The sequence below is a fragment of the Aquarana catesbeiana genome, linkage group LG04, assembly GCF_042186555.1.
Source record: "Aquarana catesbeiana isolate 2022-GZ linkage group LG04, ASM4218655v1, whole genome shotgun sequence".
NCBI lineage: Eukaryota > Metazoa > Chordata > Amphibia > Anura > Ranidae > Aquarana > Aquarana catesbeiana.
In genome coordinates this window covers 128,718,271-128,745,568 of record NC_133327.1, presented here as the reverse complement: position 1 = coordinate 128,745,568, position 27,298 = coordinate 128,718,271, and the positions used below count along the sequence as shown (strand labels likewise).

General features: G+C 44.2%; 1 protein-coding gene across 1 annotated transcript in view; it reads right to left on the bottom strand.

Annotated features, from left to right (window-relative positions):
* LOC141139457 (apolipoprotein L3-like) overlaps positions 1-19,503 on the bottom strand; it is a 51,403-nt gene extending 31,900 nt beyond the window's left edge. Inside the window, exon 1 of the mRNA XM_073625552.1 lies at positions 19,421-19,503. The gene's annotated coding sequence lies outside the window, so the exon portion shown is untranslated. The remainder of the gene's footprint in view (positions 1-19,420) is intronic.
* Positions 19,504-27,298: the final 7,795 nt, after the last annotated feature.

Below are 27,298 nucleotides of genomic sequence, written 5' to 3'. Positions count from 1 at the left end.
AAAATGTTGACCTGTACATTCTTTAGTGCACCCTGTCAGAGAAGAAAGCATAAAAGCAGCATTGCTGAATGTGTATTGCACATAGCAATCTAGGAATGCACTGTAGACATTGACTATTCGCATATGATTTGTTAGTTATACAGATTATACAGAGATTGCATTCACAGGTGACTGCACTTTCTTCATCAGACAAGACACTTGTGGCACCACCAGCTCCTTCCTGCATTCTTCCCAGCCACCACACGAATGACCTAGCATAATAAAGAAATGTAACATCTCTGCCCATACTTACAAGACCAGGTGTCTGTGGTCATATGTGCCCTGCCACTAACAGCATGTACACAGGTAATAGTTAATGCTGCCCCAGTCAGGAAGTTGAGAGTTAATGGTATTCCCGGGTTTTTCTTTTGGTGGGCTTCACTGGGTCCAACCCACTGGTTCCGTGTGTTATAAAAGGAATGGGGGGGCTCAAGTTCAGGGGGGAAAACCTAGGAAATACCTGGGGGTTTTGGTGTTCTGTTCTGCCGGAGTCCAGTCTGGAAAGCTAGTGATGTGCAGAAGTCAGAGTTCCCACTACCCAGGAAGATCACTGAGAAGTGCAGTCCCTCTTAAATAGGGATGAGCCAAAAAAAAACCCGATTCGGTTTGCACAAGAACATGCGAACAGACAAAAAATTTGTGCGAACATCTGAACACCGTTAAAGTCTATGGGACATGAACGTGAAAAATCAAAAGTACTCATTTTAAAGGCTTATATGCAAGTTATAGCCATAAAAAGCATTTGGAGACCCGGGTCCTGTCCCAGGGGACATGTATCAATGCAAAAAAAAGTTTTTAAAATGGCAGTTTTTGTCAGGAGCAGTGATTTTAAGAATGCTTGAAATAATAAAAATGAAATATTCCATTAAATACCATGCTTGGGGTCCCCTTAGTCTGCCTGTAAAGTAGCGCATTTTCCCCATGTTTATAACAGTACCGCAGCAAAATGACATTTTTAAAGGAAAAAACATAATTTAAAATTGCTTGAGGCTGTAATGTATTGCCGGATCCCAGCAATATACATAAAAAAATAATTGAAAAAAATGGCGTGGGTTCCCCCCAGTCCATTACCAGGCTTTTGGGTCTGGTATGGATATTAAGGGGAACTCCATGCCAAAATGTTAAAAAAAATGGCGTGGGGGTCCCCCCAAAATCCATACCATGTACCCCATACCCATTCACATAGGTGGGGGCGGGATCTGGGGGCCCCCTTGTTAAAGGGGGTTTCCAGATTCCAATAAGCCCCCGCCTGCAGACCCCCCCAACCACCAGGCAAGGGTTGTGGGAATGAGGCCCTTGCTCCCATCAACATGGGGACAAGGTGCTTTGGGGGGGACCCCAAAGCACCCTCCCCATGTTGAGGGCATGTGGCCTGTTATCAGGATGGGGGGCACTTTCTTCCCCTCCCCTTTTTCTGTGGCCTGCCAGGTTGCATGCTCGGATAAGGGTCTGGTATGGATTTTGGGGGGATTTTTTTTTGGCGCAGAGTTCCCCTTAAATCCATACCAGACCAGAAGGGCCTGGTATGGATTTTGGGGAGGGCCCCACGCCATTTTGATTTACATTTTGGCATGGATTTCCTCTTAAAATCCATACCAGATCCAAAGGGCCTGGTATGGAGGGGGGACCCATGCTGTTTTTTTTCTTATTTCTGTCATAGGGCTCCCCTTAACCATTTCAATACACTATATTATATATTGTACACTGCACTATATACCCTGCACTGTATTATATATACTACACTGACTGCACTATATAATCTGAACTGCATTATATATACTATACAGACTGCACTATATACTCTGAACTGCAGTATATATATATACACTATACGGACTGCACTATATACTCTGCAGAAGAATTGGGCCTTAGGTGTTGGTGGTGCCAGAACACTGTAACCCTTCACAGTTGCTCTTGTTGGGCGCAGGAACGGGCCCTGCTGTTAAATATGATTTCAAAAATTTAATTACATGCCCCTGTTTTTCTGCCCTGTTAGGGGCAGAAAAATTGGACCTTGGGTGGTGGTGGAGCCCTAAACCAAAAGCATGCTGGATGCAGGACAGGCCAGTAGCTCGATTGTATATTAAGCAAGTTCTGGCCAGTGGTCTATCCTCAAGACCCAGTAACCCATTGGATGTTCTGTTGGAAAGGTCTCAAGTCTGCTCTTGCCCCTAGATATTCCTGCGCCATATCATGCAGATGCTGGCGATGGTTGCTGGAACCTATCAGACCCTGGCGCTGAGGACTGAAAAATAGTTTAAAGGCATCGGTCAGTCAGCCACCTTCTCCACCGCTCTTTCTCTGACCAAACAGAGCCTCAGAAACATGTTGTCCAGCACCGAAATGGTAACCTCCCAGGGTCTGGAAATGCGTTACACAAACTTTTCTTCAAGGCCTCCTGAAGATGTTTCATCCTCTGCGAAGGCAGGATGAGTTCTGCAACCTTACCCTTGTAACGTGGATCATGAAGGGTTGCCAGCCAGTAATGATCCCTCTCCTTGATACCATAAATCCTAGGGTCCTTTCGCAGGCTTTGCAGAATCAGGGAGGCCATGCAGCGTAAGTTTGCAGCGGCATTCGATTCTGAGCCCTCTGGGTCACTAGGGATCACATTATCCGTAACTACCTCCTCCCAACCATGTACAACTGCTTGGGTTTCTGGGGACTGAAAACAATCCCTTGAAGACTGCTGTGTGTTATCCTCCACATCCATGCTGACACAATCCTCCTCCTCTTCTTCCTGTGTGTTTAGTGGACCAGCAGGAATGCTATCTGCAAAAAGGGGGCCTTGAGAGGAAAGGAAGTCCTTCTCTTGCTTCTGCCTCAAGTGCCCTGTTCATGATACCATAAAGCCTGTGCACCAGCAGGAAGACTAGAGGGACAATGTAACTGATGCATGTATTGTCGCTGCTCACCATCCCTGTGGCCTCCTCAAATGGTGACAGGACAGTGCACGCATCCTTGATCTGTAGCCACTGGCATGGCGAAAAGAAGCCAAGCTCCCCTGACCCTGTCCTGGTGCCATACTTGCACAGGTATTCATTGATGGCCCTCTGCTGTGTGTGAAGCCACTGCAGTATTGCCAGTTTTGAGTTCCACGTGGTGGGCATGTCACAAATGAGGCGGTTGGTGGGCAGGTTGCATTCCCTTAGAATGTCGGCCAGCCGAGCACTGGCATTGTATGACCGGCGGAAATTACTACAGACTTTTCTGGCCTGCCTCAGGAGATCTTGTAAGCCTGGGTACCAGGTCAAGAAATGCTGCACCCCCAAATTCAGGACGTGTGCCAAACATGTAACATGGGTCAAGTGTCCCTGTCAGAGGGCGGAGAGAAGGTTGGTGCCATTGTCGCATACAACCATTCCTGGCTGAAGCTGGCGTGGCGTCAACCACCTCTGAGCCTGCCCCTGCAGAGCTGACAGAATCTCTGCCCCAGTATGGCTCCTGTCTCCTAGGCAGACCAACTCAAGCACTGCATGAAATCTTTTTGCCTGACTGCTTGTGTAGCCCCTTGAGCGCTTAGGGAGCACTGCTGGTTCAGAGGACAACCCTGCAGAAGAGACCATAGAGGAAGAAGAGGAGGGAGGGGAGCATACAGACGTTGTGGCAGAACCACCATTAGCTTTTTGGAGGCGTGTTGGCAGAACAAGCTCCAACACTGAACCCTGTCCTGCATCCTTTCCAGCTGACAGCAGAGTTACCCAGTGCACCATGAAGGAAAGGTAACATTCCTGCCTATGCCTGCTAGACCATGAGTCAGTGGTAATATGAACATTACTGCTGACCGCCCTGTCCAACGAGGCCAAAACATTGCCTTCCACATGGCGGTAGAGAGCCGGAATGTCCTTACGTGAAAAGAAATGGCATTTTGGAACCTGCCACTGTGGTACAGCACATTCCACAAATTCATGAAAGGGTGCTGAGTCTACCTGCTGAAAAGACAGCAGTTGCAGTGCTAGCAATTTGGCCAAGCTAGCATTTAGATGCTGAACATATGGATTACTGGGACCGAATTTCTTTTTACGTTTAAGCAACTGGGGTAGGGAAATTCAACTGATGGTGTACTGCTAGCAGATTGGCTGCAAATACTTGTGACACCTATTGCTATACCTTCATTCCACTCAGTGCAGGTTTTGGGGTATAGTAGGGTTTGGGATCCCAGATGAGGAGCAAGGAGAAGTCCACCTTTTTCTATCATGTGAGTCTTTCAGGTGCTGCTGCCAACGGACTGCATGGCAGGTCATCATATGTCTGGTCAAGCATGTGATGCCCAAGTGGCTGCTGTTCTGGCCACGCTTGATCCACTTCAGACATAGGTTTGCAAACAGCAATGAGGCGATCTGCTGCAGACGTGTCGAAAAAGTCCCACACCAAGGAACTTTTAAAAATCAACGGTGAGTCAGCAGCGCCCTACACCTGCGGAGCTCTGTGGTGTGATGCAATAGGGTGGCTGCCCTTAAGCTGCCCTCTGGAGGACATAGTGCCTTGTTGAAGCTGTGCCTCCTCCTCACTTTCCTCCTCTCTTCTCTCAGGCATCCAAGTATGGTGAGTGATCTCATCCTCCCCTTCCCTCCTCGTCACTGGAGCAAACTTGGCAGTATGCTGCAGCTTGAGGAACACAACTGCCAGTTTCTTCTCCTTCTGTGGCACCCCCTCTCTCTAGGCTCACGTTACTTCCTTCCTTAACCTGGGAACCAACATCGGAGCCTTCAAATTGCTGCGCATCCTCCAGCTGCATGTAATCGACACTGGTCGAATAATTCTGGGGACTCCTCCGTTCCAGATGGTGGGGCTATGGAAGGAGTAACTGTGGACAAGGAGCTGGTGGAATAGGCTGCTTTGGCAGCTGCGTTGGAAGGCAAACTACTATGAGCCTGGGTGACAGAGAGTGAGGAGGATGAGGACGGCTTTGTTATCCACTCCACCAACTCTTCTGCATGTTGTGGCTCAATAACACGGCCAGCTACAGAAAAAAAGGACAAGCATGCCCCCACAGCCACCTGCAGAGGATGCACCATGTCCAGGACCACCACTGTTGACTGTAGACACAGAGGCTGCTTGCCCTCTTTTAGTGGCCTGTGAGCGTCTGCCTCTCCTTGGTGGCCTTCCGGACATGATGGAGATTTTTTCTTTTCACAGCACACTACACTGTATTATATACTGTGTACACTGCCTGCACTGTATTAGAAACTGTTCACCGGCTGCACTGTATTATATACTGTGTACACAGCCTGAAGTGTATTGGAAACTGTACACCACTGAATGCACTGTATATATAGGCTACACTGAATGCAGAGTGCATATATATATCTATAGATAGATAGATATATCTATCTATCTATAGATATATATACATCTATATATATAGATATATATATATATATATATATATATATATATATATATATATATATATACATACATATATCTATATACAGTGGGGACGGAAAGTATTCAGACCCCCTTAAATTTTCCACTCTTTGTTATATTGCAGCCATTTGCTAAAATAATTATTTAAGTTCATTTTTTTTCCCTCATTAATGTACACACAGAACCCCATATTGACAGAAAAACACAGAATTGTTGACATTTTTGCAGATTTATTAAAAAAGAAAAACTGAAATATCACATGGTCCTAAGTATTCAGACCCTTTGCTCAGTATTTAGTAGAAGCACCCTTTTGATCTAATACAGCCATGAGTCTTTTTGGGAAAGATGCAACACGTTTTTTACACCTGGATTTGGGGATCCTCTGCCATTTCTCCTTGCAGATCCTCTCCAGTTCTGTCAGGTTGGATGGTAAACGTTGGTGGACAGCCATTTTTAGGTCTCTCCAGAGATGCTCAATTGAGTTTAAGTCAGGGCTCTGGCTGGGCCATTCAAGAACAGTCACGGAGTTGTGAAGCCACTCCTTTGTTATTTTAGCTGTGTGCTTAGGGTCATTGTCTTGTTGGAAGGTAAACCTTCGGTCCAGTCTGAGGTCCTGAGCACTCTGGAGAATGTTTTCGTCCAGGATAACCCTATACTTAGCTGCATTCATCTTTCCCTCGATTGCAACCAGTCGTCCTATCCCTGCAGCTTAAAAACACCCCCACAGCATGATGCTGCCACCACCATGCTTCACTGTTGGGACTGTATTAGACAGGTGATGAGCAGTGCCTGGTTTTCTCCACACATACCGCTTAGAATTAAGGCCAAAAAATTCTAACTTGGTCTCATCAGACCAGAGAATATTATTTCTCACCATCTTGGAGTCCTTCAGATGTTTTTTAGCAAAGTCCATGCGGGCTTTCATGTGTCTTGCACTGAGGAGAGGCTTCCGTCGGGCCACTCTGCCAAAAAGCCCCAACTGGTGGAGGGCTGCAGTGATGGTTGACTTTCTACAACTTTCTCCCATCTCCTGACTGCATTTCTGGAGCTCAGCCACAGTGATCTTTGGTTTCTTCTTTACCTCTCTCACCAAGGCTCTTCTCCCCCGACAGCTCAGTTTGGCCGTACGGCCAGCTCTAGGAAGGGTTCTGGTCGTCCCAAACGTCTTCCATTTAAGGATTATGGAGGTCACTGTGCTCTTAGAGACATTAAGTGCAGCAGACATTTTTTTGTAACCTTGGCCAGATCTGTGCCTTTCCACAATTCTGTCTCTGAGCTCTTCAGGCAGTTCCTTTGACCTCATGATTCTCATTTGCTCTGACATGCACTGTGAGCTGTAGGGTTTATATAGACAGGTGTGTGGCTTTCCTAATCAAGTCAATCAGTATAATCAAACACAGCTGGACTCAAATGAAGGTGTAGAACCATCTCAAGGATGATCAGAAGAAATAGACAGCACCTGAGTTGAATATATGAGTGACACAGAAAAGGGTCTGAATAATTAGGAACATGTGATATTTCAGTTTTTCTTTAACCACTTGAGGTCCGGGCCATAGCCGAATGACGGCTACAGCGCGGACCTCAATCTCCGGGAGGACGTCATATGACGTCCTCCCCTATGCACGCGCACCGCGCGCACCCTGCAGGGCGCGCGGTGTGCGCGCTGTGATCACCGAGTCACGGAGACTCGGATGATCACAGATCTGAGTAAGGGGCCGTTCCCGGCCCCTTACCATGTGATCAGCTGTCAGCCAATGACAGCTGGTCACATGATGTAAACAAAAGCTTGGTGATCGGTTTCGTTTTCTCCTCACGCTGACAGCATGAGGAGGAAAAAAAAGCCGATCACCGGCTTATGTCAAAGGGACATCGGTCCCGAAGAGGAAGGAGGCACAGATGCCTCATCTGTGCCTCCAAGTGCCATCTGCCAGTGCCCACAGTGCCCACAAGTGCCACCTATTAAAGCCCACAAGTGCCACCTACCAATGCCCACAAGTGCCACCTATCAATGCCCACAAGTGCCACCTATTAGTGCCACCTAGCAGTGCTGCCATCAATCAGTGCCCAATCAGTGCCCAACACTGCCACCCATCAGTGCCCATAACTGCCACCCATCAGTGCCCATAACCGCCACCCATCAGTGCCCATCACTGCCACCTATCCTAGCCCATCAGTGCTGCCTCATCAGCGTACATCAACGAAGGAGAAAAATTAACTGTTTGCAAAAATTGATAACAAAATATAAAAAAAATATAATTTTTTTTTTTAATTCTGTCGTTTTCAATTTTTTTAACAAAAAATAAAAACCGTAGAGGTGATCAAATACCATCAAAAGAAAGCTCTATTTGTGGGAAAAAAATGATACAAATTTCATTTGGGTACCGTATTGTATGACCGCGCAATTGTCATTCAAAGTGCGACAGCGCTGAAAGCTGAAAATTGGTCTGGACAGGAGGGGGGTTTAAGTGCCCAGTAAGCAAGTGGTTAATAAATCTGCAAAAATGTCAACAATTCTGTGTTTTTCTGTCAATATGGGGTGCTGTGTGTAAAAAAATTGAACTTAAATGATTTTAGCAAATGGCTGCAATATAACAAAGAGTGAAAAATGTAAGGGGGTTTGAATACTTTCCGCCCCAACTGTATATATATTTATATACACATACATACATATACACACCGCCTGAAGTGTACACCACCGAATGAACTGTAAATATAGGCTACACTGAAAGCAAAAATATATATATCTATATAGATATATCTATATATATATATCTATATAGATATATATATAGATATATCTATATAGATATATATACTGCCTGAAGTGTATTATATAATGTACACCACCGAATGAACTGTACATATATGCTATACCGAATGCAGAGTGTATATATATACACACACACACACACACACACACACATACATATATATATATATATATATATATGTGTGTGGGGCGTGGACTTAGTCCCCCTGAACCATGATATGGCTCTCTCAGCAGAGCGCGCTATGGTTGGCCAAAGCATGCAGGTCAGGTGCATGCTTTGGACAATCATCAGACGCTAATGCACTCGAATTTCCCGCGAATGCCCCATAATGTTCGCTGTTCTCGACTCGAACATCAAGCTCATCCCTACTCTTAAATATGACAACTATGGACTTTGTCAAGGATGGACTCTTTTCTCTACAGGTATGCTGGGGCAGCCACAAGCCTAAGTTAGGAAGTAGGGATCTTAGGAAAATTACTGCACTTTCTTTTGGACTGTTATCTGGAAATATTAAACTTTGCCTCTGCCTGGTCTAAAGTTACTAAAGGGGTGTCATGCAAGTAACCGGCACATATACTCTACAGCTCGGGTCACTAAACACATTGGGGTATGATGACATCAGTACAAGAGTTAACGCAGTGTGAGGATACAAGTGGTTACCAAGGGTAACTGAGGTTTCTCTAGCAACCTGTCATTAAGCGTGTACATGTGGCAGGTGATATAGCCTCTTGCAGCTGGGGAGATGTTGTCTGCACTCCTTCGGCTGCGATCCATAACAATGGGAGCAGATCTGCACCACCAGAGCCCTCATCCTGTACACAGGTACGGAAAGGAAAGAGTTAGGTGAAGTGCATGCATGGAGTCCGCGCTAGGTGCACAGTGGGACCCCATACCGTTACTGGGAGTGAGTTAATGGTGATACCAGGGCATTGGATCTGAATGCTCTTAAATGCACAAGTAGTCATAGCGATGAAGAGTACATCAAGAGAGTTTACTAGAGTTCGTTCATGTTTAGTCATCTGTCCAGGTCGCGAGCTTGGCTCAAGTAAAAGTTATCCCATGCACAGTAGTGACCTTGTACAAAATGCCTAGCGTAGCCCAGAAGAACCCAACCTGTGGTAGGCCTTTCATGTAACCCTTGCTTGGTGCCCAACTAGAAGGGAGGCATGTGACAGTCATCACATGACACCTACCCCTTACAAGCAAGGCCCACTGACACAGACACACCACATTCCACATGCTGGATACCTGCCACTGTGGGGTAGCACAGGACATGAACACAGAAAAGGGTTGATTCCATGTACTGGAGCAGCTGTAAAAGAAAGCAATTTGCCAAACTGACATTAACATTCTAGGCATGGGCATGGGTCTTCTCCTGACCCTCCTCAACATGGCCTCATGGCCTTTTTCCCTGCTTGAGCTGCCTTACCCTAAGCCTCTGCAACCCCTTGTGAGACTTCCCTCATTAAAAAGCTGTCATTAAAAGCTGCAAATTTGGCAGGAGAATTGTGAAGGGGACGCAAAAAGTGAGGCAGAAAAATGCCAGTAAGCAGCTCCTTACAAAATCCTCCCTCGCTTCTCATCTGCCTCTCCCTCAGAACTCCTTCTCCAACAGGGCGGCACCCACAAATGGTTTGGCACCTCATCCTCCACTCCCTCCTCATTGCTGGAGCCCACTTTGCAGTAAGTTCCAACTGCTGGAACATCACTGCTTCTAGCTGCTTCTGTCTGATTCCCCCTGCCTCTCTGGTCATGGGCCTATTACTCATCTTCAAATATCCGAAACAAGAAATACTTCTACTCAGAGTCTCTTGAAGATAATCAAGGAAATGTAATGGAGGAACGTGGGAAAGTGACCTGGGGTGTGCCGTGGTCACGTGGTCAGTATGCCTAAAAGGGGACATACCCAAGAAGTAATTGGAAATAAAGAAAAAGTTAAATAAAGGGAATGGGTGGGTGGGATAAAGGGAAGAGAAACGCAGACGGAAAGGGGAGGAATAGGGGCAGATATTTATAGGGCGAGCCTCCTCCTACTTGTCATACATCACCCTCCTGCAGCCCATCAGGGATCATGTGATCAAATACATCTGACTCCTTGCTGCCACTTGGCGGGCTATTACGAGGCTAATAGAAGAGGGGAAAGAAGAGGGTGCATCAACAGCAGTTGTAGACAACTGGCTGTTCTGTACCAGTGAGGAAGAATAGGAGGAACGCTTTGTTAGCCACACAAATACCTCTTGTGACTGAATAGAATGGCTGCTCTAAGATAGAAAATGCAGACATTCCCTGACTCTAAATGGTATCGCCCGAACACAAATTTGTCTTCAGAACCTGCTTGCCTTCTGCTACCTCTGTGCTCAGAACCCCTGCATTCTACTCTGCATCCCCCCTCCCCCCCAAAAAAAGGGCAGAGCAACATAAAATATATCACCAAAAAAAGTTAGGCTCAGTTCACACCTATGCAGCTTGCTTTTGATCCGTTTCTGCAGTGCTTTTTCTGGTGCATTTTGTGTCATTGCACATGCATTTTTGATGCATTGCATTTAACTGTTTTGCATTTAAAAAAGCCCCTGACCCTTTCCAAAAAAGAACCAGCTGAAAAAAGCATAGATTGGAAATTGGAAACCATGGTAAATGGACTGTAGTGCGTTTCTGTAAAAAGCACTAAAAAAATGCATACAGTGCCTTGAAAAAGTATTCAAACCCCTTGAAATTTTCCACATTTTGTCATGTTACAACCAAAAACTTAAATGAAATTTATTGGGATTTTATGTGATAGACCAACACAAAGTGGCACATAATTGTGAAATGAAAGGAAAATATTAAATGGTTTTCAATTTTTTTTACAAATAAATATGTGAAAAGTGTGGCGTGCATTTGTATTCAGCCCCCTTTACTCTAATACCACTAACTAAAATCTAGTAGAACCAAATGACTCCAGAAGTCACCTAATTAGTAAATAGAGTCCACTTGTGTGTAATTTAATCACAGTATAAATACAGCTGTTCTGTGAAGCCCCTCAGAGGTTTGTTAGAGAACCTTAGTGAACAAACAGCATCATGAAGGCCAAGGAACACACCAGACAGGTCAGGGATAATGTTGTGGAGAAGTTTAAAGCAGGGTTGGGTTATAAAGAAATATCCCAAGTTTTGAACATCTCACAGAGCACTGTTCAATCCATCATCCGAAAATGGAAAGGCACTGTAGGTGTGAACCAGGCCTTAAACCTATTTCACACTTACTAAAATCAGTTATGAATAACTTGCAAATTATAGAGGACCGACACTTCCATAGGGGCATAGGGCCACACAACATAAGCACAATATCATCAGTTGAAGTACAATGCATCAAATTAGGAAGCCCACTGAAAATGAACGTGCTGTGACACACTTCAGCATCCAAAACTTCAGTGCTATTTTGTTTTTTATGCCCACTAAAAAGAACAGGGGAGTAAAATAGGGCACTAATATTAACTCCCAGCTTTGGCGTCAGTGGCTGCAATAATATCCCCAACATTGATGTTGGTGACTATAATATGAGGAGTCTGGGAGTCTTTATTGATCTCTAAAACACAAGCAAACAAAAATAGCTTTCTTCAGCAAAAGTAAAAGGTAAATAGTCCAAAACTCTGTTATAATTAATCCAACATAACGGCTCACTGCCAGTATACCAGTCCCACACTTCTGTTCAGGTTTTGCGTCTGCTTCGGGGGTAGCAAAAAGACAGCAGGAGCTCAGCAAACAAGTATCTAAGTTGCCACAGTCCACACAACTACTCCACCCCACCAACAAGTGCTGCCTCCTTCCTGCTCCTTTTTAGGCCTCGTCTGTCGGTGGGCTAACCCTTTCAGGACCAAAATTCCTGTAATCAGGGTTTGGAGGCTCTTTTCCAACGGAGGTCTCACTGAGCCTCGAAACTTGAAACGGGTCTGAAATGAGGACTTACCAATCATGAGATCACTGTAAGCCAGTCCTCTCCTCTTTAACTGGACTACTCCAGAATCCTTCACCCTGCATGGGTGAGAACCCCTGAGCATGCAAAAATGTATTCACATCACCCCACCTTAAAAGGACCACAACCCAATAGTGGGGACAGTTATCCCCTGTCCAGAACCCACCCCTGGCCTCTTGTACATGACCACAACAATAACCCCCAGAGTGGTGTCTGCAGTAATATCTCCTACATTGATGGTCAGTGGCAGTGTTATTTCAAGCCCCCTTCATTGGTGGTTAGTGGCAATGTGATAACACCTTTAACCCTCTCCCTTTATTGATGGTCAGAGGAAGTGCTATTAATACCCTGTCAGGGCTGGGCTCTCAGCCCTTCCTTCTCTGTGCTCAGGTTCCTCAGCTGTCAGTTAATTGCCAGTACTCATCGTTCCACAGTGGCTCACCTGTTGATCATCTCCTGCTCATCAGTCAAGCCAGCAGCCAGCCCCTTCTGGCTATTTAAACTGCCTGGTTCATTTCATCAATTGCCTTCACCTTGGTCAACATATCTAGGGACTCTCTGCTGTGTTCCTGTTGAAGACTTGCCTGGCTGATGTCCCTTCTGGTTCCTGGTCCTGTCTGCTGCCTCTGACTGCGCTGATCTCTGGCTTCCTGATTTCCTGGCTTGTTCTGACTACCTGATTTGGCTACCGAACCCTGGCTATGTTTTGGCTATGTTTACCAGCTGTACCATTTTTACCATTGTATTAAAAGGTGTGCTTTTTACTGCATTTTCTATCTCTGTTTGTTTCATGGTTCCTGACACACCCTCACCACCACCACCACCTTCATTGGTGGGGAGTGGCAATGCTGTTAACCCCTCCTTAAAGCCTTGTTACATTGATTGTCAGTGGCAGTTCTTTTAATTCTAACCTCTTGCATTGATGGCCATAGTCAGTGCTGTTATCCCCCACCTCACCCCACCACACATTGGTCAGCGGCAGGGTTATCTAACAGTTTTCACTTCCCAGATCACCCACGCCTCTGCTTTTCTTTCCCTGATGATGTCAGGCCTGGAGTATTTTTCTAATGTCAAGCGGAGATATCTTTGCCCGACAGTACTGTGTTCATTTCAGTGTGCAGGAATGCAGAGTGCCTCCCCCTACATTTCCTGCCTTTACTTTGTTTTCATATATAAACTGGAAAGTTTTAAGAGACTGAAACCATTATTCGCTACTTGATTTGTCAAAAAAAACATTATGGTAACATAACATGTTATTTTAAGCTTATACTCTAGTTTCAAGAAATCAGATGATATACTGTACTGTGTTGTCCATTGTTTTGTGTTCATTTGAAGCTAACTTCCAGATAATACTTTATAATCAGTAACAGCAAACAGTTTCTTCCTTTTGGGATAAAGGTTTTACATAAATAAATAAAAACTTTTAAGCACCCCTGCCAGTGTTAAATGGTTTATCTCATCCTTGTAACTGCAAAAGAGCTTTTCTGTTGAAAAACAAAAGGCTTATTGGCCAGATCACCAGATAAATCATACTTGCCAATAGTCCCGAATTTCCCGGGACATGCACGAATTCGGTAGCCTTGTCCCGAATTTTTTATTTCACGGGATTTGTCCCGAATTTGCTTGCTTGTCCCGAGATCATAAAATTTTTTGGGCATTATTGAGTTAATTATTACCATTGCCACAGCCTCGGTATCCTCCCCCCTGGCTCATTTTGTCCTCCTTGTCCTCTATTGGACAAGGAGGACACCTGCTCCTTCTGCCTGTGTTGATTTGCCAAGTAGTATGGCAAGCGGGGGCGTGGCTACTGAAATTACCACGCCAGCCCGCCCAAAGACCCGCGCAGTTGGAGCACATGGACTGATGGGGGAGGACGTGCTGCGCTTTGCTGCTCTGGACTGACTGCGGCTGTGCTGGATGCCTGCCTGTGGCTGTGTCAGCAGCCTGCCAGGATTCACTCGGAGGAGGTTCGCCTCCTCCTGTTAGCTCCTGACGCTCAGACAGCCTAGGAGGAGGAATTAAAAGGTCCGGGGAGCCCAAGGCCGCAACCACCACTTCATTTGGCGCCACGTCGGGGGGAGCGAACTGACAGAACGGTAAGGTAAGTGTTCCCAGCTTCTGAGGGGGTTAAAAAAATTTTTTTTGGGGGGGGGGGTTGTTACAGTAATTGTGTGTTATTTTTTTTTTTTTTGTTTTGTTTTTTTTTGGGGGGGGGGGGTGGGGGTTTGTTACAGCAATTGTGTGACGGTTTTCCTTTTTTTTTGGGGGGGGGGGGGGTTGTTACAGCAATTGTGACGGTTTTTCTTTTTTTTTTCTTTTTTTTTTTTTTTTTTTTGGGGGGGGTTGTTAAAGCAATTGTGTGGGTTTTTTTTTTTTTGGTGGGGGGGGTTGTTACAGCAATTGTGTGACGGTTTTTATTTTTTTGGGGGGGTTAAAGCAATCGTGTGGTGTTTGTTTTTGGGGGGGGGTTACAGTAATTGTGTGTTTTTTTTTGGGGGGGTGTTACAGCAATTGTGTGGTGTTTTTTTTTTTTTTTGGGTGTGGGGTGGGGGGTTGTTACAGCAATTGTGTGATGGTTTTCCTTTTTTTGGGGGGGGGGGGGGTTGTTACAGCAATTGTGTGATGGTTTTCCTTTTTTTGGGGGGGGGGGTTGTTACAGCAATTGTGTGATGGTTTTCCTTTTTTTGGGGGGGGGGGGGTTGTTACAGCAATTGTGTGATGGTTTTCCTTTTTTTGGGGGGGGGGGTTGTTACAGCAATTGTGTGATGGTTTTCCTTTTTTTGGGGGGGGGGGTTGTTACAGCAATTGTGTGATGGTTTTCCTTTTTTTGGGGGGGGGGGGTTGTTACAGCAATTGTGTGATGGTTTTCCTTTTTTTGGGGGGGGGGTTGTTACAGCAATTGTGTGACGGTTTTCCTTTTTTTTGGGGGGTTGGGGGTTGTTGCAGCAATTGTTTGACGGTTTTCCTTTTTTTTTTGGGGGGGGGGGGGTTGTTACAGCAATTGTGATGGTTTTTCTTTTTTTTTTCTTTTTTTTTTTTTTTTTTTGGGGGGGGGTTGTTAAAGCAATTGTGGTGGGTTTTTTTTGGGGGGGGGGTTGTTGCAGCAATTGTGTGGGTTTTTTTTTTTGGTGGGGGGGGTTGTTACAGCAATTGTGTGACGGTTTTTATTTTTTTTGGGGGGGGGTTAAAGCAATCGTGTGGTGTTTGTTTTTTGGGGGGGGTTACAGTAATTGTGTGTTTTTTTTGGGGGGGGGTGTTACAGCAATTGTGTGGTGTTTTTTTTTTTGGGTGTGGGGTGGGGGGGTTGTTACAGCAATTGTGTGATGGTTTTCCTTTATTTTGGGGGGGGGGGGTTGTTACAGCAATTGTGTGATGGTTTTCCTTTTTTTTGGGGGGGGGGGTTGTTACAGCAATTGTGTGATGGTTTTCCTTTTTTTGGGGGGGGGGGGTTGTTACAGCAATTGTGTGATGGTTTTCCTTTTTTTGGGGGGGGGGGTTGTTACAGCAATTGTGTGATGGTTTTCCTTTTTTTGGGGGGGGGGGTTGTTACAGCAATTGTGTGATGGTTTTCCTTTTTTTGGGGGGGGGGGGGTTGTTACAGCAATTGTGTGATGGTTTTCCTTTTTTTGGGGGGGGGGTTGTTACAGCAATTGTGTGACGGTTTTCCTTTTTTTTGGGGGGTTGGGGGTTGTTGCAGCAATTGTGTGACGGTTTTCCTTTTTTTTTTGGGGGGGGGGGTTGTTACAGCAATTGTGATGGTTTTTCTTTTTTTTTTCTTTTTTTTTTTTTTTTTTGGGGGGGGTTGTTAAAGCAATTGTGGTGGGTTTTTTTTGGGGGGGGGTTGTTGCAGCAATTGTGTGGGTTTTTTTTTTTGGTGGGGGGGGGGTTGTTACAGCAATTGTGTGACGGTTTTTATTTTTTTGGGGGGGGGGTTAAAGCAATCGTGTGGTGTTTGTTTTTTGGGGGGGGTTACAGTAATTGTGTGTTTTTTTTTGGGGGGGGTGTTACAGCAATTGTGTGGTGTTTTTTTTTTTGGGTGTGGGGTGGGGGGGTTGTTACAGCAATTGTGTGATGGTTTTCCTTTATTTTGGGGGGGGGGGTTGTTACAGCAATTGTGTGATGGTTTTCCTTTTTTTTGGGGGGGGGTTGTTACAGCAATTGTGTGATGGTTTTCCTTTTTTGGGGGGGGTTGTTACAGCAATTGTGTGATGGTTTTCCTTTTTTTGGGGGGGGGGGTTGTTACAGCAATTGTGTGATGGTTTTCCTTTTTTTGGGGGGGGGTTGTTACAGCAATTGTGACGGTTTTTCTTTTTTTCTTTTTTTGTGGGGGGGTTGTTGCAGCAATTGTGTGACGGTTTTCCTTTTTTTGGGGGGGTTGGGGGTTGTTGCAGCAATTGTGTGACGGTTTTTCTTTCTTTTGGGGGGGGGGGATTGTTAAAGCAATTGTGGTGGTTTTTCGGGGGGGGGTGTTGTTGCAGCAATTGTGTGTTTTTTTTTTTTTTTTTTGGTGGGGGAGTTGTTTCATCAATTGTTTTTTTTTTTTTTTTTTTTTTTTTGGGGGGTGGGGGGGTTGTTGCAGCAATTGTGTGTTTTTTGGGTTTTTTTTGTTTTTTTTTTTTTTTTTGGGGGGGGGGGTTGTTAAAGCAATTGTGTGGTGTTTTTTTTTTTTTTTGGTGGGGGGGTTGTTTCATCAATTGTTTTTTTTTTTTTTTTTTTTTTTTGGGGGGTGGGGGGGTTGTTGCAGCAATTGTGTGTTTTTTGGGTTTTTTTTGTTTTTTTTTTTTTTTGGGGGGGGTTGTTAAAGCAATTGTGTGGTGTTTATTTTTTTTTTTGGTGGGGGGGGGGGGGTTGTTGCAGCAATTGTGTGACGGTTTTCCTTTTTTTGGGGGGTTGGGGGTTGTTGCAGCAATTGTGTGACGGTTTTTCTTTCTTTTGGTCTTTTGGGGGGGGGGGGATTGTTAAAGCAATTGTGGTGTTTTTTTTGGTGGGGGGGTTGTTTCATCAATTGTTTTTTTTTTTTTGGGGGGGGGTGGGGGGGTTGTTGCAGCAATTGTGTTTTTTTGGGGTTTTTTTTGTTTTTTGGGGGGGGGGGGGTTGTTAAAGCAATTGTGTGGTGTTTTTTTTTTTTTTTTGGTGGTGGGGGGGGGGGGTTGTTGCAGCTAGGGTTGTCCCGATACCACTTTTTTAGGACCGAGTACAAGTACCAATACTTTTTTTCAAGTACTCGCCGATACCGATTACCGATACTTTTTTTTAATGTCACGTGACAGTGTTTTTTTTTGTTTTGTTTTTTTTTTTTTTTTTTTTTTTAGGGGGGGGGGGGAGTGAACGGTGCCTGTGTGTGTGTGGTTTTTTTTTTATTTATTTTTTTTCATTTACATTTATTAAAATTTTTTTTTATTCTTTATTGCACTAGGTGTGTGTGTTTTTTTTTTTTTGGCTATTTAAACTGCCTGGTTCATTTCATCAATTGCCTTCACCTTGGTCAACATATCTAGGGACTCTCTGCTGTGTTCCTGTTGAAGACTTGCCTGGCTGATGTCCCTTCTGGTTCCTGGTCCTGTCTGCTGCCTCTGACTGCGCTGATCTCTGGCTTCCTGATTTCCTGGCTTGTTCTGACTACCTGATTTGGCTACCGAACCCTGGCTATGTTTTGGCTATGTTTACCAGCTGTACCATTTTTACCATTGTATTAAAAGGTGTGCTTTTTACTGCATTTTCTATCTCTGTTTGTTTCATGGTTCCTGACACACCCTCACCACCACCACCACCTTCATTGGTGGGGAGTGGCAATGCTGTTAACCCCTCCTTAAACCCTTGTTACATTGATTGTCAGTGGCAGTTCTTTTAATTCTAACCTCTTGCATTGATGGCCATAGTCAGTGCTGTTATCCCCCACCTCACCCCACCACACATTGGTCAGCGGCAGGGTTATCTAACAGTTTTCACTTCCCAGATCACCCACGCCTCTGCTTTTCTTTCCCTGATGATGTCAGGCCTGGAGTATTTTTCTAATGTCAAGCGGAGATATCTTTGCCCGACAGTACTGTGTTCATTTCAGTGTGCAGGAATGCAGAGTGCCTCCCCCTACATTTCCTGCCTTTACTTTGTTTTCATATATAAACTGGAAAGTTTTAAGAGACTGAAACCATTATTCGCTACTTGATTTGTCAAAAAAAACATTATGGTAACATAACATGTTATTTTAAGCTTATACTCTAGTTTCAAGAAATCAGATGATATACTGTACTGTGTTGTCCATTGTTTTGTGTTCATTTGAAGCTAACTTCCAGATAATACTTTATAATCAGTAACAGCAAACAGTTTCTTCCTTTTGGGATAAAGGTTTTACATAAATAAATAAAAACTTTTAAGCACCCCTGCCAGTGTTAAATGGTTTATCTCATCCTTGTAACTGCAAAAGAGCTTTTCTGTTGAAAAACAAAAGGCTTATTGGCCAGATCACCAGATAAATATAAAAGAAAAAAAGCCTAAAAAAGTAAATGAACACAGCCATCACATCTAAAAATTGGTAAGTTGCAGTATAATAAATGTTTTCTTTTTGGTTTAATACCGCTTTAATATCAACATTTTGTTGATGACTGTCATATTATCTAATATGATTTGAGGACTTTATAACAAAATCTTTTATTTCATTTACCATTACATACTTGTACCTAAAAAGTCCTATTCTTTGTCGTAGGGTAAAGAAATAGTATGAAAATAATTTTGGAATGCAAAGTATTTGAAAAGTTATTGTTGAATAAACTGATGCATACCAGGATTTGCATGCATATCTGCTTGAAAGCAAATTGGAAATGAAATATACAAGAACACTTTAAATATATCTCTGGGATCTTTAGAGCAAAGCAGAGTCCATCCAACAGAAGCGCCCGTGTGAAAGGGCCCTTACTGGTTGTTTTTTTCTTTTTTTATATTTAGTGCACAAAGTGGTACTTCATTCATATTTCCGCACAGCAGTGTGTTGCTGTGACATGTGGTGCTATCCAGTGTGCTAATGCATTTTTACGCACTGCATGCACAGCAGTGTTGTGGTGTAAATGGGGTACATAGAAAATGTTTGTTTTCTTTGTGCTCTTGTGGTGACTGGCATTTATCCAGTGCAGAAAGATTCCAGTCACTGCACATAGTTAAAGCATTTCAATTGTAATCAAACAAAAACAATTCCAAGCATGCCTTAATCAATATTGAACAGACTTCAAGTGCATTCTGCTATTGTATAAAATGTAAAAAAAAATGTGATTAGCAACTGGTGAAGAAATACATACAGTTCTCTGGATAGTGAGAGATGTTAGCTGCGTAGTGGTCTGTCTTCATCTGCAAAGTGAAAGCAAAACTATGATATCGATGTAAAAAAAACTCCACCTTCATCCTTAAATTAGGACTTTTTTTTAACCAAGATTAGACTTTGTATAACAGTTTTTTAAGGTTGCTAAAAAAAATTGATAAGGTATGGGTACCATGGGTGGCAATGCATCAAACCATTTTCCTAGAAAACAATACTACATGCACATACAATTTTATTTTCGTATTGTTTTGCTTTCTTTTTTGTAAATGCAGGAAAAAAGGACAGACACTCTAGGACGTTTGCATTGTTTATTGCGGTTCTTCATACAGATGTAAATCAAGCAGGTTTGGGAGAATGCAGCACATGCATAGACAATATTCTATCTACTGTGCAAAGGATGCTCCAACCATACCTCCCAACATTTTGAAACCGGAATGAGGGACACCTACTAGCAAATGTATGTAGGCATAGGACACGCCCCCTGCGACACCCCCTTAAAAGAGAATTAACCCCCCCAAAAAATAATAAATCCACAAGGGCTTTTTTTTTACCACTACTATTTCTTTATATTGGCTTTTAAAATTTACAAATGCAGCAATTTAGAATTTAGATGAAAGGTTTAGCACTGGGAAACACTTTTTGAAAGATAAAAAGTGCATTTTATATACAACTATATGGATCAGACCATAATGAGGGACAAATGAGGGGGAAAGAGGGACAGAGGGACTTTGCTCCAAATCAGGGACAGTCCCTCGAAATCAGGGAGAGTAGGGAGCTATGGCTACAACATTTGTTAAAGTGGTATTAAACCCAAAACCAAAATTGTCAAAAAAATTACATCACGAGCCAGCTGCCTTTAGTGCCTTCAGATTTTAGCCTTAAAGTGATAGTAAAATATCATGTTTTTTCTATTAAAATAGCAAACATATTATACTTACCTGCCCTGTGCAGTGATTTTGTACAGAGCATCCCCAAACCTCCTCTTCTCAGGTCCATGGCTGGAGCTCCTGCCCCCCCCCCTCCCCCACAGTAAGCAGCTTGCTTTAGGTGCACCCGTGCCAAGCTGCAGCTTCATGTATCCATCCGTGTATCCATTCAGACACGGAGCTGTGGTTTGGCCCCACTTTGTCTCAGCCAATCAGGTGGGAGAGTCCCGGATGGCTGAAGCACTTGTGGTCTTCGCTGAATAGAGATATGTGCTCTGGTAAGTATTAGTTGGGCTGCTGCACACAGAAGTTTTTTTTATTCTAGCCACTTAAGGACCGCCCACCACTTATACAGTATCTTACAAAAGTGAGTACACCCCTCACATTTTTGTAAATATTTTATTCTATCTTTTCATGTGACAACACTGAAGAAATTACACTTTGCTACAATGTAAAGTAGTGAGTGTACAGCTTGTATAACAGTGTAAATTTGCTGTCCCCTCAAAATAACTCAACACACAGCCATTAATGTCTAAACCACTGGCAACAAAAGTGAGTACACCCCTAAGTGAAAATGTCCAAATTGGGCCCAAAGTTTCAATATTTTGTGTGGCCACCATTATTTTCCAGCACTGCATGGGTTTCCTCCCACACTCCAAAGACATGCTGGTAGGTTAAATGGCTTCTGTCCAAAATTGGCCCTAGTATATGAATGTGAGTTGGGGACCTTGGATTGTGGGCTCCTTGAGGGTAGGGACCGATGTGAGTGTGCGATGTGTGTGTGAAGCACTGCATAAATTGACAGTGCTATATGGGTACCTTAAATAAATAATATATAATAGAAGCGTATCTTAATGAGACACAAGGGGTAGGGACAATTGTAGACACGCACCCACACTCACACAGGTTGAACTGGATGGACTGGTGTCTTTATTCAACCTTCCTAACTATGTAACTATATGCCTTAACCCTCTTGGGCATGGAGTTCACTAGAGCTTCACAGATTGCCACTGGAGTCCTCTTCCACTCCTCCATGACGACATCATGGAGCTGGTGGATGTTAGAGACCTTGCGCTCCTCCACCTTTCGTTTGAGGATACCCCACAGATGCTCAGTAGGGTTTAGGTCTGGAGACATGCTTGGCCAGTCCATCACCTTTACCCTCAGCTTCTTTAGCAAGGCAGTGGTTGTCTTGGAGGTATGTTTGGGGTCGTTATCATGTTCGAATACTGCCCTACGGCCCAGTCTCTGTGTGTACATCCCTTGTAATAGGAATGAAAGTGACACAATTTTTTTTTTTTAAACAGTGTAAAAATAAATAAAATCATGTAAAATAAATAAGAAAAAAAAAAAAAAAAAATTTTTTAAATGCCCTGTCCCGACGAGCTCACGCGCAGAAGCGAACGCATATGTAAGTAGCGCCCGCATATGAAACGGTGGTCAAACCACACATGTGAGGTATCGCTGCGATCATTAGAGCGAGAGCAATAATTCTAGCCCTTGACCTCCTCTGTAATACAAAACATACAACCTGTAGAATTTTTTTAACATCGCCTATGGAGATTTTTGAGGGTAAAAGTTTGATGCCATTCCACGAGCGGGCGCAATTTTGAAGTGTGACATGTTGGGTATCAATTTACTCAGGGTAACATTATCTTTCACAATATAAAAAAAATTGGGCTAACTTTACTGTTGTCTTATTTTTTTTATTCAAAAGTGAATTTTTTCCAAAAAAAGCGCGCTTGTAAGATCCCTGCGCAAATACTGTGTGAAAAAATTATTGCAATGACCGCCATTTTATTCTCTAGGGTGTTAGAAAAAAAACAAAATATAATGTTTGGGGGTTCCAAGTATCATATTTATCGGCGTATAACACGCACTTTTTTCCCCTTAAAATCATGGGAAAATCGCGGGTGCGTGTTATACGCCGATCCCCTGCGATCCTGAGATGACAGATCTAGAAAAATCGCCGACCGCGATTTGAAAATGGCGCCGCCGGCGCCGAAATACACAGAGCCGGTCCTCGGCTCTTCTCGGCCACTTTCGGCTTCACTCGACGCCGCCCGAACCTAGCCGAGTGTACTCGGCTAGGTTCGGATAGCTCCGCTCACAGTCACGCCCATCCCGGGCGGGACTACGAGTGGAGCCGAAAGTGAACGAGAGCCGCCGAGAAGAGCCGAGGACCGGCTCTGTGTATTTCGGCGCCGGCGGCGCCATTTTCAAATCGCGGTCGGCGATTTTGAAGCTCAGGATCGCAGGGGATCAAACTGCGAGCTGCAAGGCTGCACTGGGCCAAGGCTGCACTGGGATAAGGCTGCAATGGACACTGGGGAAGGCTGCACTGACAAGGCTGCACTGACAAGGCTGCACTGACATGTCTGCACTGACATGGCTGCACTGGGGCAAGGCTGCACTGACAAGGCTGCACTGACAAGGCTGCACTGACATGGCTGCACTGGGGTAAGGCTGCACTGAGAAGGCTGCAATGATGGGCATTTAAATGTAAGTTTTTTTCCCTTCAACTTCCCTCCTAAAAGTTTTTTTTTCCTTAAAATTCCCTCCTAAATTGGGGTGCGTGTTATACGCCGATAAATACGGTAATTTTCTAGCAAAAAAAAAACTGTTTTAAACATGTAAACACCTAAATTCCAAAACGAGGCTGGTCCTTAAGTGGTTATACCCAAAAATGTAATGTATTGAAACGTACCAATCTTTAGATGATGTTTTCTTTTTTTAGGCTTTTTTCCCTGTGTTTTTACCTGATTATCTGGTCAGTAACACATCTCCTATATTAGAGTGCCCCCACTCTAGATGAATGAGCACAGGGAGCACCTTTGGACAGCAGCATTGTTAATCTGGGGGTGTTAGATGTACTAGCAAATTTAAATACACTAACAAATTAAAACCAAATACCAACTAACACTTTACAGGCAGTTATAGCAACAGTTTTCTTTTCTTTTTTGAATAAAGGTTAGACAGGAATAAATTAATAAAAGCTGTAAGCACCTGTCAGTGGTAAATGGCTTGTCACTACCCTCTATTTGCTACATTTGCAAGATAGCCTGTGCCGTTAAAAAATAACAGACCTACTGGCGCGATCACCAGGTTAAAATATTGGAAAACAAATAAAATGAGTGCAGCCATCACATCTAAGAATTGGTAAACTGCATTATAATAATTGTTTGCTTTTAGGTTTAGTACCACTTTCATTGAATTATCATTTTATGCCTTCGTTATTTACCTTACAACTCTGGTTACAAAACATACTGTATATATTTACAATGGATCTTAAATAAGCATGGCTGTACCTTGCCCATTTTTATTTTCTTCTGTTAGGTGCAATGTAAAAAAATTACAATTTACCTTAAAAATGCTTTTTCTTAAAACCATTAGCAGAGCATTAGGCCCCTTTCACACTGGGGCGGTAGGGGGCGCCGGCGGTAAAACAGCGCTATATTTAGCGCTGTTTTACCGCGGTATTCGGCCGCTAGCGGTGCGGTTTTAACCCCCCGCTGGCGGCTGAAAAAGGGTTAAAACACCTCGTATAGCGCGGCTATAGCCGCGGTATAGCCGTGCTGTACCATTGATTTCAATGGGCAGGAGCAGTTTAGGAGTGGTGAATACACCGCTCCTTCACCGCTCCAAAGAAGCAGCTGACAGGAGATTTTTTCTTCTCCTGCCAGCGCACCGCTTCAGTGTGAAAGCCCTCTGGCTTTCACACTGAACAAACAGCGGAGGCTGTTTAGGGGCGGTTTGCAGGCAATAACGCCTGCAAACCGCCCAAGTGTGAAAGGGGTCTTATGCCGATGGCATTATGTCAGCTACAAAAGTCCGACAGCCCGTCCGACAGACTTTCGACGGACTTTTGGCGGACTTGCGGCGGACTTTCTAAAGAACGGACTTAACTACATACGATCACTTAAAAGTCTGACAGATTCGTACGTGATGATGTACACCGGACTAAAATAAGGAAGTTGATAGCCAGTAGCCAATAGCTGCCCTAGGGTCGGTTTTTGTCCGTTGGACTAGCATACAGACGAGCGGATTTCTGGGTCTGGCTGAGTTACGACGTAAAGATTTGAAGCAAGTTCCAAATCTAAAGTCCGTCAGATTTGCGACTGGAAAAGTCCGCTAAAGGTCTGGTGGAGCCCACACACGATCGGATTGTCCGCCAGATTTGGCCCATCGGCGTCCGTTGGACCAGTCCGGTCGAAAAGTCCGACCGTGTGTACGTGGCATTAGATTTACATATTACAGATTTAAAAAGCAAACCTGTATTTCAGTATAAAACAACAATTTTCTTAATTAATTAATTCCCCCAATCCCTTACTTACCTGCAGCTCCACCCAGCACTAGGAGTTGAAGGGAATACCTAATACATCCAGGTATGGCTAAACCATGTGACTGACTTCATGGGACAGCACTGGGCCAATCAGTACTGTCACAGAAGGAGTCCATAGTACAGTGCGAGCTATTTGAAGGAGCAGGAAAGCAAAATGAAGCAGTGGTAGACAAAAGGGGCTCCTGTGCCTAAATGATGTCTGTTCCCCTCTTTCCTAACTAAGCTATAATTAATCGTATTTGGCCCTAACAACAAAACAAGTTAAAAGGCTGGCCATTGGCTAGCCTGAGTTTGTAGGAGGAGTCTGGGGCATATAACCCCCCCTCCTACTCACTCGTCGGCTAGCGTTTTCCTAGTGAGGAAAGCAGTCGACACGTCACTTTTGGGTCAAGCACAGTGTGGAGTTCCTGTGTCGCTCAGCCCCCCATCCAGCTTTTCCATCGGGTCGGAGTGTCTCAGCTGTTAGGCGCTTTGCAGCGCACATCTCAGGAAGCTCTTGTCACTGCATTCCGGATCAGGCACGGGCTGTATCGGTGACAAAGAAGATAAGCAAGTTATTGTGATGTGATAAACTAATAGATTGATTTGACAAATAGATAAAAAAAGATTATGAAAACCCTACAGTAATGAACTGATAAGAGAACAAAAATAAAAATGAAGTGGCATACAATAAACAAATACAATAAACAAATGATTCCTGTGCGGTGATAGAGACAAGTGGCTTATTGAGTGAACAAAGGCAACCGATTCAACAAATATGTGAATATTATAAATTAGAAAAAATAATGAATAGGTCAGGAAATAAGCGTACAAACTTAAATAAAAAATAAAAAAATGTGAATAAATATAAAAATAAAAGTCTCTTCCATAATGTTTCCCAACGGGAAATAAATGATGAAAACAACCTGTGAAGAATCTTCTATATTCAAAGGACTCCACCACCACATAAATTGAAGGCTTACCAGCTAAACAAGCTGTCAAAGCTTGTGGCTAATACCTAGCCAGGGCCTTTAGATCCTCCGGAAACCTCCAGGGGCTAACAAGCCGAGTGTTCCTGCAGAAGAAATATCAAGTGAAAAAGGAAAATTGTTATCAATACTCACCGTAATTTTCCTTTCCTGGTCCATCCTCACGTCAGCACACTATGGGTTAACTGTTCCCCATTAACCCTCAGGACCACCTTCTTCCAGTGTTATAAATCCCTGTCCTCCCCTCCCCCTCATGTTCTTTTGTAGCGGTGACAGGCCACTTAGGGAGGGAAGCAAAGGGGTGCTGACGTGAGGACGGACCAGGAAAGGAAAATTACGGTGAGTATTGATAACAATTTTCAGTTTTCCTGGTCATCCTCCCGTCAGCACACTATGAGATATACCAAAGCCAATATAGGGTGGGAAAGAAATGACAAAGACTCTTCTAATTCCATGCTTCACCACACTTTTAATTAATTAAGTGATCAAAGGAGTCGAAACTACTGCCACTCCAAACGTCAAAGAGCTAGCGGCCACTACATCTTGTAGTGCCAAGCAAAAGTCTCACAGGAGCTCCAGCAGCAGTCCTGCATATGTCTTCCACCGGGATCTTTGCTACGGACACCCAAGAAGCTGCCATCTCTCTTGTAGAATGAGCCAGTATAGTCTGCGGAGGAGCAAGGCCCTGTTGCTTGTATGTCAAGGAGATAGTCCTTGTGATCCAGGTGAATAAGACCCTTGATTTTGCTGCCTCCCCCTTCTTGGGTCCCGAAGGGATGATGAACAAAATATTCAATTTGCGTATCTGTTGTGCCCTTTGAAGATATGTTGATAACAAGCTGACCATATCCAGAGGTCTCAAATCCAACTGGTTCGCCTGCTCTGGAGGTTGTGTAAAGCAAGGTAACACTGAGTCTCAGTTTACATGAAAACTTGAGTCTACCTTAGAGGCTAGAGCTGAAGAGGGTCTCAGGATCACTCCCGGATAAATAATGCATAACGTTTCTTCACAGGATAAGGCTGCTAATTCTGATACCCTTCTGTCCATTGTAATGGCCGTCAAGAAGACCAGCTTGATTGTCAGAGACCCCAGTGTGCATAAGTCCGCTGGACTGAATGAGGGCTGCAACAGCGCTTTTAGGACCGTGCCCAAGTCTCAAGTTGGGAAGAGGTTCTTCCTTGGTGGCCGTACTCTTATTGCGGCTCGGAGGAATTGTTTTATCAAAGGTTCCTTAGCCCATCTATGTCCGGTGAAGCAGGACAGGGCTGACCCTTGGACTTGGAATACCCGGAGTTAATGGGGAGAAATTATGCTGTATTGCAAAGTCCACAAATCTCCTCCAGATCCTGGAATATGTGGTATTTGTTGTAGACTTCCTTGCCCCTAGTAAGGTAGCAATTACTTCCTCTGAGAGGCTCTGTGGCTGCAGCCAGGCTGTCAGCCGTAATCTTTGCGGGATGGGGTGCATCCATTGCTCCTGCTGTAACAGATCTCTCCTGGGGGGTGTACTGGTGGGGCTGATGCCATCTGCAGGAGCAGCGGAAACCATGGCCTCCTGGGCCAGAAGGGTACAATTAAGATGGCATGCACCTCTTCCTTCTCAATCTTCAGTAAGGTCCTC